This window comes from Peromyscus californicus, unplaced genomic scaffold, assembly GCF_007827085.1.
Source record: "Peromyscus californicus insignis strain IS unplaced genomic scaffold, ASM782708v3 Scaffold_10__1_contigs__length_136768540, whole genome shotgun sequence".
Classification (NCBI taxonomy): Eukaryota; Metazoa; Chordata; class Mammalia; order Rodentia; family Cricetidae; genus Peromyscus; species Peromyscus californicus.
The window spans coordinates 106359127-106372762 of record NW_026294391.1 but is presented as its reverse complement, the minus strand read 5'-3'; the positions used below and the strand labels follow the sequence as shown (position 1 = coordinate 106372762).

At 34.4% G+C, this 13636-nt stretch overlaps 1 protein-coding gene across 5 annotated transcripts in view; it reads left to right on the top strand.

Annotated features, from left to right (window-relative positions):
• The window catches only part of Tenm1 (teneurin transmembrane protein 1), an 820708-nt gene that overhangs the window by 178727 nt on the left and 628345 nt on the right, over positions 1 to 13636 (top strand). The window lies entirely within an intron of this gene.

The window sequence follows — 13636 nt, the reverse complement described above, 5'->3', positions numbered from 1 at the left end:
GAGTATTTTCAGGGATTTTGTTTGCTTGTTTTTTGCTTTAAAACAGGTTTAAAAATAGAAGATAAGCATGGATATCACTTAAAAATCAGAGAGAGGACCAGATATGAGTATCATATTTTGGATAGTCCTGCTATTCACCTGCTGAGATAAACAATGGATGGGATAAGGAAATTAGGAAGGAAGATATAGAAAGGAAAAGTAGAGTACAAGTACTGAAGTTACCTACTTAACTGCTCATCTTAAGCACACAGCAAAAATTAATCCTGTTAGCTTTAAGGTATATTGCTGCTTTTAAACTTAAATTCTAAGTACATGGTGAAGAAAAATTGATGATCAATTGCAGCTCTCATGTAGGTTTTTTTTTTCTCTAAGAATATTGAAGTCATACTTTAAGTTGTTGAATTAAGAAGTGCCTATTATTTGAAGCATAAGATATATCCAGAGTTCAGAGGGTTTGTTATCCAGTGAAAAGTAAATAATAATGTAATCTTTAAAAGTAATTAAAGCATATGTATTCTGCATGACCAGTTTTATCTACATAAGCTGTGCAGCATTTACCCTTGTGGTTATGCCCTCTTCAGGTATAGTCTTCTAGTTTCTCTCCTCTTCATCCTCTTTACTGTTTATCCACACATCTTCAACATCACTATGCAAAGAGAATATATAATCTCATGCATAGTATGATTCAAAGTGTGTCCCAAGACCTATTTCTAAAGAGTACTTCTCCTCCAGTATTATGTTTTTTTAATTATTATAGTTTATGCATTAGACTAAAAAGAAATAAGAAAAAACATGATGCTGGTGTCTAAAGCAAGTATACTCAACATTATTGCTTAGAAGGTACAGAGAATGTAAAATGTTTCATTTTTAAAGGTCTATATAGCCTTGCCTGTAAGAGTTAGAATGGATGTTTGAGGTCATCTCCACTTTTTAACTAAAGTTGGATTGTTTTGTTTTGTTTCCAAGTCCTTTCTTTAAATGATATTTGACATGAAAGTTCAGTGTGAATGGGAGAACATTAGGGCTCATAGTTTCTGCTCATTATTGGCTCTGTGAAAACTCAGAGGTTCCATGGACTTTGAAATGAACTGATAGTCTCGGGGCTATTTTGCAAAGAACGTGTGAACAGAAGCCCAATTTTATGATTCCCAATAGTTGCATTTGTGTGTTTTTAAAAATTTACCAGAATTTCTTCTGTTCTCGAAATAGCCAGGTTAACATGGCTCTTATAATGCTGCATGCAGTGCCAAATAGTGAGCTGGTGACCATAAAGATAATAATGCAAAGGGATAGGTGGGAGAGCAATTCTGAAACAAAGCCTCTTTGTACATTGTAAGCTTCAAGAGAATCTCTGAAGAACGGCTGAGTATGAAGATTGGGTAGGGGTGTTTTATTATTGGTAATTCATGTTTAACGACTCCCTGATTGATATTAAAACAGTATCAAAGTAAAGTACCCTTTAATAGAAAGGAGAATGAATTGTAGGTCAGGTTGTCCCAACAGCAGAAGATTACTTTCTGAAAACAAATAGCAATATCTGGTGAAAACCAGTTTACTGAGGTCACAAGCCTAAATTTTATTGCAAAACTCCAAATGATGAATAGTAACAATTTTTCCCTTCAGATCAGATATTTAAGATCCACAAGAAGAATATTGCATATGGCAAAATAGATGTACTTGGTACTAAGTTAATACAAACATAACTATGGACACTGAAATACTGGATCCAAATAGAACCTTATTCATCAGGATGCATTATATTAATTAGGAGGAGAGTTAATAGCATGACATATATTTAGTGATGTTTTAAAATACTATAACTGACAGGAGTTGCCTGTCCCAGGCTTATATAAATGTGTTTTTGTAAGAGATGCACTTTTTCAGCTTGTAAGAACTGTGTATGTTTGTTAGAGAGAGATTGAAAATAAAGCAGAACAACAAACACATAGCATCAAATTATATATGTATTCCTAAATAGGTAAATGCAACCTGTTCAGTTTCTACACATTTCCTTCAGAAAAACTTCCCTTCTGGAATTTACAGAAACAGGTGAATATCCACGTTTATACATCTTGGAAGTACCTACTTATGAAAAGACTATAAGATTGTACATGTCCAGTTAGGTATGGAAATGATTATATAGAAGAGTACAATGAAAGTGACAGATCCTGAGGTTTAAGCTTTAAGGTAAAACCACTGCTGCATACAAAACACCCTGGGAAATAACTTAGTAGTTGATCGGTGAAGGAGAGGAACCTTTTTTTCAAAAAACTACAACCCTTTGATATTGGAAGGGATTGATATGCTAATGACATGTATAAAAACAAGATTGCTATCATTTGGTCAAAGAAAGACAGACTTATAATGCACAGTTTGATAAGATGAGCTCTAAATTAGATCAATTAAACTTTGATAGTGCTGTGACAATCTGGTATGTCATTATGTGGTGCATCTTGAGAAATACAGTTACAATTATTTTAAATCACTGATAGTACATTTTATACCAATTAAATAAGAATTACCAAGAAATATATTAAATCTGAGCAAGGTTAATAAGAAAATGCTCAACATTTTTATAAATGCTCTCCAAACAGATGGTCTTCTGTAGCATGTAAGATGAAAGCTAGGATCAAAGTAATGTTTCATTATTTCAATATGTGTTATAAACTGCATTACATTCTGGAATTACTATACTTTTAGGCAGTAGGAATTTTCTTTTGTTTTGATTGATCACTAGATAGTGACACCTGACTACCTTCATTTCTCATTAAGACTCTTTGTACACATACATAATTTCTGTTAGACTAAAGTTTACCCAATCTATAATTTTTCTTTATTGTATGATTATGGCTTACCCATATAAATACTAGGAGGTAATTAGAATATGTACTAATGGTTTACTAATGACGGATGAATACAGTTGATTTTTTCCAAAATATTTTTGTGGGGGGGATATATAGTAGAGATTCCAGCTCAAAATGGACTATGTTATGTGCCTATAAGAGCTGTTATTATCAGTAAAGTCATTTTATGAATCAAATAAATAAATACCGTGTTGTGGAATAGAATATTTGTTTAACTATGTAAAGATGTGTTGCATTTGTTGCAGAATAATTGTTTAACTATGTAAAATATATTGTGTTTGTTTATGCTCCATTTGTTTAACTGTGTAAAGACATGTTGCTGTTGCACCTTGCCTGCCTAAGGCACGTGATTGGTCTAATAAAACGCTGAAGAGCCCACAGCTAGGCAGAGGAGGGATAGGTGGGTCTGGCAGGAAGAGGGAAAAGGGGCGTCAACCAGTCAGGAAGCAAGAAAGTGGGACATACTTAAAGGTAAAAATCCCCAAGTTAAAGCGTAAATGAAGAATAACAAGTTAATATAAGAGCTGGTGAGGCAAGTCTAAACTAAAGACAAGCATTCATAACTAATAATAAGCCTCTGTGTCATGATTTGGGGGCTGGCCATCCAAAAAAGCCCACTACACTTGGTGTTCCAACAGAGAGCCCAAATTTCCACATCGGGTCTGAGAAAGCAGGAAGAAAACAACAACAAATGGATGCAGCTCCTTTAAGAGGTGCTGCTGCGCAACCGAGAACTTGAGTAACCAGCAGGTTAAGTAGAAGCAGCAAGGTAATCAAAACTGCCTGCCCCAGTGTGGGCACCAGCTTTCTAGAGCTGGGGCAGTAAAATGCAGCTTTTGGCCAAATGCTTAAAGGGGCTTAAAGCTCTGCTCTCATGGAGTCAGCCACCAGAGCCACGAGGTAGAGGATCTGGCAGCTGCTTAGCAGTTTAAGCTTTGCCCCATGCTGTCAGAGCAAGCTACAGGTGCAAACACTGAGAAAAACTCTAAACAGGTTACAGCGTGTTTAAAAATGTGCACAGGCACTTAAGAAAGAAAAGAACATAGGTATAGACAGTCATAGGAAAAAAGAAAGTTTAAAAATAATAAAGTCTTTAAAGAGAGAAGGGAACAAGGGAGGAACAGAGTGAGATGCCCTGAGCCAGTTAGCCAGGCAGCTGTCAGACAGACATGAGGAAGCAGGGAAGTAGGACACACAGAATGAAAGAAAAGTAAAAAGACCCAAGGCAAAGTGTAGATGAAGAGAAACAGGTTAAATTAAGTTATAACCGCTAGTGGGACAAGCATAAGATAAGGCTGAACATTCATAACTAATAATAAGTCTCTGTGTCATGATTTGGGGGAAGGCAGTCCAAGAGAAAACATACTACAATATCACTAACTTTTAATAAGACAGTGTGGTAATCAATTTAATACTTACGATGTATTGACGACATTTGGGAATATTGCTATCCCCCTTTTATAGATAATGAAAGAGAGTCACAGGCTACCTTTCCAAATATACAAAGCTTAAAGTAGAAGGTGGGAGAGCGGGTCTGCCTGAAAAGCCTTAATGGATATAGGTTTAATCTTGCAAATGGAAGGATACTAAACTATTAAACATTATTGAAACATCTCAGTAAGTAGCCTAGCCAAGTATTTTACATAGAGAAAGATGTATGCTAATGAATAGAACTCCTTAAAGTCGTAACTTACTAGAGTTTCTTAAGTAAGATAAAAAAGTAAATATGAAACAAATACAGATGAGCCTCAGTAAAGAAATGATAAAAGTTGACAAAGTTTTCTCATTTGTGATGACACGAGGAGAATTGAAGAAACGGAGTTGAGTGAAATAAACCAGGTACAGAAAAATATTAGACATTCTTGCTCAAAAGAAGAAATTAAAATATGATCTCATAAAAGAAAAAATAATAATCCCAGAAGACAGGATTTAGAAGGAGAAGGGAAGTTCTGGTATGTTACTACACAACAGAATGATTACAGCTCCAAGGGAGGAATTTGTTAAGTTTCTAAAACAAATGGATGGTATTTGTTTTATACATCACCTATATGCACCGAATTATCACATTTTGATTCTTAATTAAGTGCAATTATTATATGTCAAAAAGAAAACAGTTTGTCCTAGGAATGCTTGCCTAATATGTGTGACAACCTGCATTGTATCCTCAAAAATTCAAAATAAAATAAAGTTAAAAGAACTAGTTATGGAAATGAAAGCCCAACCATGAGGCCCTGCAATTTTGCTGACTAGATATCTTAGAATAACGATTACAGTCCTTGCAGAAGTACACCTGTGACTATAGTTTCACATGTCAATGCAAATGATACAAGGTTCTTTCTCATTTGATTCAATTAGAATGCTGTGTAGAATATAAGGCAACAAATAACTAATGTCTGGAAGAAACTAAGGAAGTGTAGTACACAGGACTGAAATCATGCCAAGAGTCCAGAGGGACTAATTTATAAGATTAAAAGGATTAACTATATTCAACTTGGCTAAGTAATGACTAATGAGAAACATGAGAACTGTCTACAAGTTTTTCTGAAGAACAAATATTCCAAACAAGAAGAGATTTACTTAGCAGGCACAGGTGAAAACAAAAACTATGACTAAAATTACAAGGCTTCCTTTTACACACTAGCATATCAAACTACTTGACTGATTATATATATATATAACTGAAAAGTAGTCAAAACATAAAACGAAATAAAAATAGGAGGTCCATTGTAGGCTTTAGACTATCAGCAGCACTTACAGAAGGTGTGCTTGATATACAGTAAGGAGGCGTAGAGCTTAGAATAAATACTGTGCTTCCAGATGCCAATACCCCTTCCAAATGATAATGCATCAGTACAGGGGCCCAGCTAATATTAATGTCATAGTGCAAGCTGTATTCAGTCTCTTTGTTTTTTAATTTATTTTTTATTATATAATTTAATTTAATTTTACATGTCAGCTACGGATTCCCCTGTCCTCCCTCCTCCCGCCCTTCCCCCCATTCCCATCTCCTCCAGGGCATGGATTCCCTACTAAGTTACCTGATTGTGAGAAACAAATCTGTTTTCCTGAGGAAGGAAATATTTCAAGCAAAGCCCATACACTGGAAACCAGGAATTTGAAAAGGCTAATTGGATATTTTGCTAAATCTAGTTGATGTTCATTTATAGAATAAAATAATGAAATAATGAACTATGCTTATGTGGAGCAGAAATAGATACAAACACACAAGCCAAAACCAGATGCTATCTCAAACTGATAATCACACACAAATGAAAAATTATTTCTCTCCAATGGAGTCTCACACTTGAGGACAAACCATACTTAAGTCAGGTCCCATGCTCAGCAGTAGATGGCCAACATAAAATGAACTCAATGGCATCTTTGGAGATTCTTCGTCTCATAATGTTTTGTCTTGTCAGGGCTTTCCCCCTACCCCAACCTCACAAGTCCTTTGCATATATATTATGGCTTCCATTGCTTTATTTTTATAGGATTCCTATATGCACAAATGTCTGTGTCTCTGCATCTATATGTGTTTCTTTGGTTCATTTTCTTCCACTTCTTTTGTCCTATTCCAGTTTGTTTGTTTTTGTCTTATTTCATTTTTTCTTATGATTTTTCTAATGAGAAATACAAAGGGTATGGATTTGGATGGAAGAGGAGGTGGGGAGGATCTCAGAGGAACTGGGGAGGGGAAACATAAGCAGAATATATTATATAAAAAAATCTAATTTCACTAGAGATAAATATGTTCATGTATAAAATATGATATATAAAATCTGCATGCCCATAATTAAATATTTTATTTAAGAATGGAGGTGAAGCCTATAAGCACATATATTAAATAAGTGTTGATGATTACTTCTTGCTCACTGCACAAGTACAGAATATGTAAGTTTTTCTTTTCATTGTTCCTTGCCCTTACATGTCTTTCTATGGCAAACTCTTCAGAAGAGTGCTAGCAGGAATAGTTTAAGGAAGTGAGTAACCCAGAGTAAGAAACTGTAGAATCATTCTCCTTTAGATTCAAATTAAGTCATTTTTCACATAGTGGAAGCTTGATGGTGCTGTTGAAAGGGGAAATAAATCATCATGTTTCCCAGCACTGATCTAGTGGCAGATATAAAGATTATCTGATGCCATAGAGTGCCAGAATGGTTTCCTATCCTTTTGGTTCTCTACCAGTAGAAAACATCCATCATTATAAAGTCAAAAGTACCAGTTAGCCTTTAGAATAATCTTATTGATGTTTCAGGTTTTGGAGGATGTTGCCACATATTTGAATGTAAATGTACTATGTCCTAACTTTTTCCCAACACCCTGTATTATAATTGAGTGCCACGTAATCTTTGTCTTTATATTTACCCTTTAAAATTCTCCACATATCTTGATACATAAACTTACTAACATTTCAAATTTAAATTTGTTTTTAATTTTTAGCTGTTAAAATCAAGACAAATATGTTATCATGCATTGATATTCATAATGAAAAAACAATTCATTTTAAAGTCACGGTGCTCTAGCCTGCTACAAATAATCCTAAATTGACTATAACAATGGCAATGCAAAACCTAAATAACATTCACAACAATCAGGTAAAAGTAGAAACTTTTGACTAAGTGCCAACTGGTGTATAATATTACAATGACTTAAAGAGTACATTTACGTTTATTTAGTGAAGATTAAAGACATCTCTGTAAAGTGTCATAAGGACCTGCAGTTTTGTTGGAAATAGCATAAATTTTAACTGTTTTTGTGGAATTTTAATAGTGATTTGATTATTTGTAACCAGACTACTAACCTCCAGTCTCCAGAGTAGCATGAGAGATAGCACATAGAACAGTTCTGCAGTATTTTGTTATGAACTTTGCACTAAGAGCAACATGCTACTGATTCTAACAGAGTGCCATAATGGGAAGTGAGCCCACCTTCTCCATTCACAAGGGAAAGGTTCTGTGACCTTCTTGGCTCTTCACATACTTAAATATCACTCTAGCATATAATTTCCCTCATAAAATTCAGCAAAGTATAACTGAAAAATTTAACAGACCCTTTTCAGACCATTAATGATTCTATAAATACAAGACAAAAGTCATTTACAAAGCCATTTTCTGGCTAAAATCTAGCACTTTTTTTCACTGCCAACATTAGCACTAGTGGATGTTTTTCTTTCCAGAGCAATTTTCACATAAAAATAAAGTTAATTGTAATGACTTAGTAGAATTGCAGCATATATCCCAACAAGTACAAGAGGGAGTAGAGGTTTGATGAAGCCAATACTTCACCAAATATTTGGGTAGGAGGCCAACGCACCCCCTTGTTATTCCAACTCAAGTATAGTATAGTAAGTACCTTCTCAACATCAAATATTTCAATTCATGTGTCAGTGTCATTATAAGTCAACACAGCCCATGGACTCCTAGAGTTACTTCATGAATAGTCAGAAAGCTAGTGTTAAATCCATAAATTCCAATGATATGTTATATTTACTATCTTCATAAAATTGGAAGTTGTTTTTAGCATGTGGTTATAGTGCAGTATCAAGGCCACTTGATGCTTACTGTACTCTTGGTATGCTCCTCACATCTACAAAGAGTCTTGAGAAATTAAATTTGAATTAGAATTGAAAATCAGAATAGGCATTATTTTTTTCTGTATTCACTTTCTGATACTGGCAAATGCATGCTTAAGGATGTCTAACAAATTTTACTTCTTTTAATTTTATGAATTTAAATATTCTTCTCTGAAAATCAGATTTCAAATAGCACTATGTATAAGCAATTATCCCCTGCTATACAGAATCCTTGGCTTTCACGATAATGGATGACAATATTAATATAGAAACATCCATTTGTTGATGATTTGTCCTATGTCAGGCACTTGGTAATGACTTTACACGCATTATCTCATTATTCCTAATGATGAGCCTATGAGGAATTCTTGTCTTTAAAAAGCCTTCAGTTTACTTGAAGTGACAAATCATGAAGGTTTGAATTGTTTGGTTCCTTGGGATGATCTGAAAATCAGTGTTTTACTTACAATTTGTATTAGTCATTTTTCAAAGTAACTGTGTTTACCTTTTTCTAAAAAAAAATACTGATTAATTTAGAATATCTGTTAATTCAACTAGTTGTCACTTTAATTCAGGTAGATACCTCTGAAGGTAACATTTATAGTATCTAAATTTTAAGGATTTATAAATAATGTCAGTAGTAAGATGTGAGTGAAATTTTCATCATCATTAGATCAATTTGCCTTTATGCTTTTATATGAAAAGCTATTCTATTTCAGGTAGCAAGATCTTTACTGTTTATTAAAGAAGATCCCACAGCTCTGTTGAAGTGGCACTCATTTGTGAGTCTGCTGTTATCCTAGCAGTAATCTTTGATCAAATTTTTCATTATTTCCCCTGGGAGTTGCAGAATTGCAGCAGTGTCAAACTTGTTTCTTTATGGCAAACTCAACTTACTGAGAAAGAATTCGTTCCACAGTGCAGATTGATGCCAACTTTTGCAAATGACAATTTTTTTGCTCTCTCGCCTCCTCTGGTGTATAGTTAACTTAGAGCTGTGTAACACAGAAAAATCGTGCAAAACCAAACAGATTGCAGAAGTCTAGCATCTCGGATGGTATGCAGATTTGTTGCTTTTCCTGAAGGAGTCATCTTTACTGAGAAGCAATAAAGGCAGTCTCTGGAGTAATATATTGTCTAGGGAGTCAAGAGCCTTGGCATCTAGTCGAGGCCTTGACACGAGCAATGTGACTTTCTGGCAAGCAACTTTATCTCTGGAGGCTATGATTGCTACAGGTATAAAAGGAATGATGATGTCTCTTACAAACCTATTGTAAAGAAGAATCTAAAAAGGTTATATTCCTATCATAAATGCATACTATGCATCCAAAGTAGTATTCTGAGATGCACATGTATGTTCTCTTCCTAGTGACATATATAATGATAAACATTTCTCATTTTATTTAATTGTTGCATCCCAACAAGAGGCATAAATAAAAATAAATTGTTTTCAAATATGTACATGAGCTGAGTAAATTTTTTCTATAATGTATGCATTTTATGATTGTTATAGTTGGGAAGAGAATATGAAGAAAAGCAAATTCCTACTATCCAGCACTGGTCATTGCAATGCAAAATGATCCTTCACAAACTCAGGGTTAAAGAAAAGGATTGCAGCTTGCACCTAATATGTTAGCAACCATTTCTTGATCCCTTTCTCCTGTTTCTTGCTTTCAGAAACTTTGTTTTTCTTTTCACAGAATTTGACAACTGCCTACCCAGAAAGTTAAACTGTTCCTATTGTCATAGTTTGATCTTCTCCTTTGATTTCTAATATGGTGTGCATATCACGATTATCTATAAGACCATCCTCCTCTGAATGACATATGAAACAATGAGATTGATTGATATTCTCATTCATGGGGTTTAAATTAGTACATTTTTGCATTGTATCTACCATGTTCCCAGAAAAATAGTAAACTTGATGAGGAGATGGTAGAAAATAACCAATTGTACTTCAAATCTCACCATGGCCAATATTCTCTTGCTTTATGGAAGCATATTGTCCTTAATTCTGATAAGAACTGCATCCTGGTTAACTGATTTGGATCATCATCATTAAGTACCTTTTTTTGCCTGGTTCCATTGCATAAAATATATCTTAATGCAGCTGGTCACATCACCCTAACAAGCAGAAATTTAAGTTCCATGAACACTTGCTGTCATTCAGCTCTCATTCCCGCTTATGTAGTCAAGAATCCTAGCCTGAGAATGGTATTACCCACAATGGTCAGGACTTGTCACCTCTGTTAACTCCATCAAGATAATCCTTCACAGTTTATTCCAGGAATCCATATCCTAGGCGAGTTTAAAATCTGTCAGTTAACACTAACCATCACAATAAATCGTGTACTCCATGTTGGCTTTGACAACAGTTGAATCCATGACTCAAAACAACCACAAAAAAGCTAAAAGAATTGGAATTTCTTATGCTTTCTGGAAAAAGTTGGTCTAATATAAACTGGTTCCACGAAAGGACTTTTATTTCCTCCTTTTGGGATTTAGCCTAGGGGTAAATTCAAACTATTCTGAACAACTAGCTTGTAAATAAACACAAGAAAAAGAACATAGAAGTTAGATTGAACTAAATAAACTTCAAAGGTCTGAGACTAAAGAGCTCTTCAGAAAAAGGGCCAAACAACTACCTGGAAAGACAACATTAAACAATTTGCAAGCCAACCTAAAGGAAGCAAATCACATTATTATCTAAATACTAGGATGAATCATTTTTTATTTAAATAAAGATATGTCTCAAATGTATAGAGATTTCATAAAGCAAATTCTCAAATATTTGTCACCATTGATACTCAGATCTTTCAAAATCTACCATGTTATCACAGATCTTTTAGATTTACTTGCAGAAATAAAACATAACAGACAAAATTAAAATATTTTATGCTCCCCCACCACACTGCCCTCCTTTTTTCTCCAGACATAGCTAGAGTCTTAGAAAAAATATATGACATTGTATGTGTCACAGCACATTAGTATAGATATATATATTACAGTGTCCATATAGTTTTCATTAAATGTATATCCACCTTCAATTTTATTTTGTCTGTTATCATGGTTTCTGTCATGTAACCTTGATATGTGAGATTCTGTTCCACTGTTAATTTCTAACTGTGTTGGATAAAATCCTGATATTCCATTATTGCTGGACATTTAAACTGTTTCTAAAATTCAGTTTTCCAAACATTTATTAATTAAACATTTTTGTGGGAATTTGTTGTGTGTACTAGACAGACATTTTTAAAGTAGACATGTAGAAGAGGTACTTACGGGTCAAGCAGCATAATTTCCCCAAATTCACAAGACATTGTTAAATTGCTTTCTAGAGAGCACAATATTATACTCCAACTAGTGAAATATGAAATTCCTAATTCTTCTTACTAACATTTGGTAAAATTTTGCCAATATGTACATTTTTAGGTCCTGACTGATTTAATTTATATTCTACTGATTACTTGTAAAGAAGTACTTTCTCATACATCAATTATATTAAAATAGATAACTACCTATTCAGAGCATTTGTTCATTTTCTGACTTTTGGTTTCATTATAGATATTTTTAAAATATCTTTTCATCAGTGATCCTTGCAGTTGTCTTTTTCACATTTGCTGCATGTGTTTTCAGTGTCTCTTATATCTTTGTCTTTGCATCAGATTAAATTGAGTAAAAGTCATACCTTCATGATATTGAGTCTTCCAAATCATGAACATATTTTACCTCTACTTACATGCAAATCTTATGTTTTTCAATAGTGTTTCCCTATCCTGTAAATGATTGCCTAGCTTTGGTAAGAATTATTTATAGCTTTTCTTTCAACTTTTTAGTACTATAGATATAATCTTTGGGCTGTTTTCCTATTGAATTATCTTATTAGTTATTAGTTATATAAGGTTTCATTACTGGTTCTAGTACATTAATTCTTGTTCCCAGAGACCTTGCTAAAATTCCTTATAAGTTATAATAGTGTGTATTAATTCTAGGATTTCTCTGTATATAAATATGACATTTGAAATTGGTGATAAATTTGTCTAATTTTTCCCATTTTATACCTGATTTATTTTCCTTGTTCTGATGTATTATCTAGAACATTCATTAAACATGATTAATAAAAAGATTTGTTGAAATTTTTCAATGATAAATAGCCATAAAACTCCTAATTTGACACTTCTCCAGGGTGGGAAAAATGGTTTGCAGATGTTCTTTTGTACAGATGAAACATAGGTTAGGAAAACAGCGTGTCACTTCTAAAGCCGTCCAGAAGGGGAATGCTGAAAGCATTCACTAGGAAGAACCTAAAGTCACCTCAGAGTCCTACTCAGTAAGAAAATACAATTTTGTGTTGCTTTTCAATGTTCCAATGTATGAGAAAAGAAAAAAATGAACAAAAAGAAACCTAGTAGACATGCAGCAAACCTCTAGTGCTTAGATTTGTAAAGAGTGTTCTAAGCTAGAGTACCTAAAATGAGTCCTCCTGTCATTTCTGCCCAACAAATTGCTCTAGTATTCTCCAGGACAAGATAGGACAGGTTATTGTTTTTTTCTTTTAAAGGAGTTGAAAATCTAAGGTGCTTTGTTTCTTCCATTATGACTACCAAATCCATTGTGCTCACTATCTCCCAAGTCTGCTGCTTTTTGTCTCTCGGGCTTACAGCTCCAGAGACAAAAGTTCTCTTTGCAAAAGCAAAGTCCACTGTCATCTGTGAAGGGGGAAATGGGGGTAAAGAATGGGGTATGCCTCCAAACCAGTGCCCAAATAATCCTGTAGTTGCTATGTTTACAAAGCAAGGTGATGAATGTCTCTAGATGCGATCCCAAGGACCAGAACAAGAGTTATTGAAGACAGAGGCTGGGTACAGTGACACCTGGATTGTGAACAAATTGACAGAGGCCAGCTATGTCCTTCTGACCAACTCTGGGGATGTGGGACAAACCATTCTCTCTGACAGAAAGAACAAACGCTTGCTTGGTGTGTACTAACCTATTGCATTGACAAGCACAATCTAGGTGCCAGGAGAAAAAGGAGGGGGAATAAAGAGTGGCAATAAAAAGAATATTTTATTCCTCCCCCTCCTGCCCTCCCTTCTCCACACAACCCCCAGTACACTTTTCCTCTTCCTTTCCCTATAATCAGAAAAAAAGAAACTTTGAGGGACAGGAATTGAAAGGGGGAAGATACAGGTAAAAACAA